Source organism: Coenobita brevimanus, chromosome 34 (assembly GCF_032717465.1).
Source record: "Coenobita brevimanus isolate Jiangsu-jjx chromosome 34, ASM3271746v2, whole genome shotgun sequence".
Lineage (NCBI taxonomy): Eukaryota > Metazoa > Arthropoda > Malacostraca > Decapoda > Coenobitidae > Coenobita > Coenobita brevimanus.
In genome coordinates, this window is record NC_136987.1 from 21,475,597 (window position 1) to 21,479,972 (window position 4,376).

At 40.5% G+C, this 4,376-nt stretch overlaps 1 pseudogene; it reads left to right on the forward strand.

The window, feature by feature from the left end:
- Positions 1-372: 372 nt before the first annotated feature.
- LOC145396131 (5S ribosomal RNA) lies at positions 373-491 on the forward strand (annotated as a pseudogene).
- Positions 492-4,376: the final 3,885 nt, after the last annotated feature.

A 4,376-nucleotide genomic window follows, 5' to 3' on the forward strand; every position in this document is an offset into this window, starting at 1 on the left:
GCAATAGCATAGTGTTGCCTATGCCTTCATAAAGAACATTGCTAAGCACATTAGCTCAAGCGAAAACAAAAGTAGCGATCCAATGTCACCCTAAAGAGTATGGAACAAGGAAATGCCCCAAGAAAAGATGGCGTAATTGTGAACATTGTGAAAGATGTAGGGATAGACTTTCATGCACACTGACTCAGTTATTTACTAAATGTATACACAAAGGTATTAACCGTATATCATGTGGCATTGCTATTGTAACTGCAGTAAAAGGGACCATAAACACTCAGAAATTATCTGTTCATTAGCTTATCAGCAAATATATACCTACAAATATATACAAACTAATTTCCAAGGCTGTCACAAAAGATAGGTGGATTTTTAGAAGGTAGGATTACCACGTTGAGTACACCGCTTCCCGTCCGACCAGCGAAGTTAAGCAACGTTGGGTCTGGTTAGTACTTGGATGGGTGACCGCCTGGGAACACCAGATGCTGTTGGCATCCCTACGTGAGTGGGGTTGGTGGAGGATTGGTGCCCCTCCCTGTAAAAAAATTAACTCTGAGCCCTTAGTCACCCCGTTTGGGATACATGGCAGTGGTATTTAACTACATACCATCAACAGTGCCCGAAATTACTGGCTTAATACAAAAGAAAATGCAAATATAATAAGGCTCTAGTTTTAGGTATCTGAGATAAAACAAAATGTCTATGACTCAGTAGAACAAACCGGTCACTGAACTCACTGTACAGACGAACTTTAAATGAACGTACTTCAAGCTTCCTATAGACTATGTAAGCAAATTTTATATCGAATTTTATATCGACGTTTATTACAGACGTTGGGATTCAGTTCCTCAGCAAAATGGGTATGATAGAATGATAGAGAGAGAGAGAGAGACACACACACACACACACACACACACAATCATCCAGTCCTTTATTGCACCATCAGGAACATAGGGTTATGGGGTCAGGGTAATCAGTCCACTCATTTTAAGGTTAATTACATTTCGCTCTCATGAGTGGTATTATGCTGCATTAAATCCCATGTACCCTTCAGGTATAAACCCTAACCAGCAACAGCAGGTTGGGGCGGCATAACCCTCTTGACAACCACACATCCATTTGGTTTCATGGTTACCACCCATCGCAGTAAATGGTTTCCTGAACTACAATAAAACATTTAACGAGTCGTCTAGTGTAGACTCACCCGAACGTAGTAAAACATCAAGTGAGTGGATGGTATGCCCCCTTACATACCAGAAGATGAAGACGTTAAAGTCTCTCTCTCTCTCTCTCTCTCTCTCCTCTTTCCGCCGATTCATAACATCCTCCCACCACACCACCCCCACACCCCTCCCCGCCTCAGCTATCCCTCCAACCTCAGTCAATCCTTCACCGCCCACACTGCAGCTGGGGCAGCCGCTGGTGTGTCGGTTAGCACAGCTAGATCGCACATGGTAATGTTCCATTCTGATGAGGGTCAGACTCTCGAACAAAATCTAAGTTCGCCATTGTGTGCGTTCATCCAGCAATGCAATTAACAACGTGGATCCAAGTCCAACTGTTTAGGTCATATTCTACGAAAAGAATAGGAATCCGAAAAACTTGAATATATACAGTAGTCAACTTTCTGTCATCGACTGGTAGTATGATAAGCTGCACCCTTCAGTACAGTAGGCCTACGTTATATATTACCAGGGCTTTACATATGTATCTCATAATAAGGTTAGTATGTAGCAAGATTTCCACGCTGGTTTGGAGGATTGGGCTTGAATCCGCTAACAAACACACAGTCATCCATTCCTGTAACTTAGGTTTGTTTTCCCAGGAAGGACAAGGTAAACGTGAAAGCAAAATTTTCCTTAGCCAAGTTTTTCACTCTATATTGAGGCATGGACCCGAATTTACAAACAAACATACATGTCATTTTCTCCCGTCATGAGATTTTTATACCCAGGACGGACAAGGAAAAGAACAGATTTTTTTCCCCTTATGTCTTGTTCTTATTGGCCACAAGATCCTAATCTAAAGTATAAGTGAGCATCAGACACTTGATCATAACCTCAATAGCATTAACAATTTATCTTACTGCGGTTGTCTTATCTGTATATATTTTACACTATTTCTTAATAACACGACATCCAAATTTACTTTTATATGAATAAAAGCAGAAGGCACCATTATCAGAGAATAATGCTGGCTGATGTATCTGATCGAGAATTTGCTTAAGACTGTATGCACGTGTACGAAGTAGGTGAAGAAGAATGCTAAAATTTATTCCTATCGATGTCACCATGAGCATTAAGGCAGGATAGACTATCAGTTTGCACTAAATTCCAATCTTTCCTAGAACACAACACGCAACAGTCAACTTATCATCACGGTCCCAACTGCGGTGCTGGCAGGGCAGGGTCAAGGAGGAAACAAAGTTTGTTCAACAGTCTGATGATCCCAAAAGTGGAACTCGGGTGCTTCCACTTGTGAGCGGAATGTACCAACCAATGCACACCGGCTCCCCACACTGAAGGCTGTCTTGTCTCCCGGATGTGGTGCGTCCGACGGGAACTCTGTATTTTGCCTCCTTGCCAAGGCACCAGAAAATAATGTACCTCGGAACTTAAGATACAGCGCAAGTTTTGTGCCATTTTCATAATTATGATGGAATATCCCTCACTCCCTTTTTGTGACACTTTACCTCGGTGTAACCTACGGTAATCTGAGTTTAACGTAAAGCTGCCATGAAAAAAAGGAATACAACACGATACTCCTGAGCCAGTTATCACAACGTACGGTACTGAATATGGAAAGCTGACCAGAAACGTTACTACTTTTAGCTGTTCCGATTGTATCTGCTAGTTGTATTTCTTCCCTGGTCCAAGAAACTCTCTTCTTACTTAAAATACAAGCTTATATTCTATTCCAGCTCTACTGAGACTGGGGAACACATAGCAAACCGATTAGTAGGCTACATTACAACAAATACTGATTAGCACAAATTAATACAATATTTAAGAAACTGTATAAAACCATGTCCTTGGAGAAGATGGTTAAAATATAGGTAGTCATAAAATAATAGTCCATAAACTAATAGAATATCACGGCAGATGGCTACATGTATCTTTCTCTTACCTACTGACGCATTATACATTAAGGTGTATATTCCTTTGCCATTCATGCCTGAAGAGGGCATAAAATCGTGCCGAAACTGTTGCATCTCCTTGCTAAACAACTTGTACCAATATTATTATAATTTGTATAAGTTTAGGTATCAGTCACAGCCACAATACATTCAGTGATGTTTTCCAGCACATTAATATGAAGCCAAATCAGCAAAAGAAATACAATTAGTGACAAAAATTTGCTAAACATTTCACCTTTTCTGCCTCTGATTTCCTCTTCATAGATAACAAGTGGTGCCATGCACAACAAACCTAGCTCGATCATTCAAGGTCATAGGTCGTGTCAACTGAAAGCCCATATGAGACTTTCTATATCCTGATGGTAGTAAATATCTCGATCTTCAACCAGTTTCAAGTTATTGCTCCCTGAATATCCCTGACCTTAAGTTTGACCTTTCAAGGACACTCAAGGTCAAATGTCGTGGTGCCAAGTGAAAGCCCACATGGGAGGTCCTGTATGTTGATAATATAATAGTAAATATGTCTTCAACAGGTTTCAAGATATAACCCTCTGAAAATCGTTGACCTTGATTTTGACCTTTCAGGGTCATTCGATTGCCTCCAAATTTTAATCACTCTCTTTTGAGACTAGTGTCCACATATCCTGAAAGTTTCATGTAATTACATCATGCCGATTTTCCGTAACGTTTCTGACAAAGAAGAAATACTGTAAGCAAAGTCGACCAAAAACAGTACCTCTCGGGACTCGTCCCGGGCGAGGTAACAGTCCTACACTGAGAGAGGCTTCGCTTGTTTTCTTACTTACAGATGATTTTTCTGTGAAACGATACGTCAGTGAATAACTGAGGGACGTCCCCAATGTGTGAAGTGGACGCAGTGGTCTTAGTAGGGAAGCTTTTGTTCCTGACTGTTCTTACTTGAGTCACTCATATGTTTCATCATCATCATCATTATCATCTTCTCGTTCTTGTTCTTCTTCATCTTCTTCTACTTCTTCATATTCGTGCGTGTGTGTGTGTGTGTGTGTGTGTGTGAGCTGAATTGAACTGAACTGAATATATACTGCTCAGTCTTACAGAAGTGTAGAGCATAGCTCCTTCATTGTGCACAACAATCATATTCCATATTAGGTGACAATGCAGCTTACGGATACGCTGTAACATAATTTCATCTAAACATTTTTAAATACTGCATCCAGGAAACATTCTAACATTGTTTTAACAAATTAACATTGTCACGCTG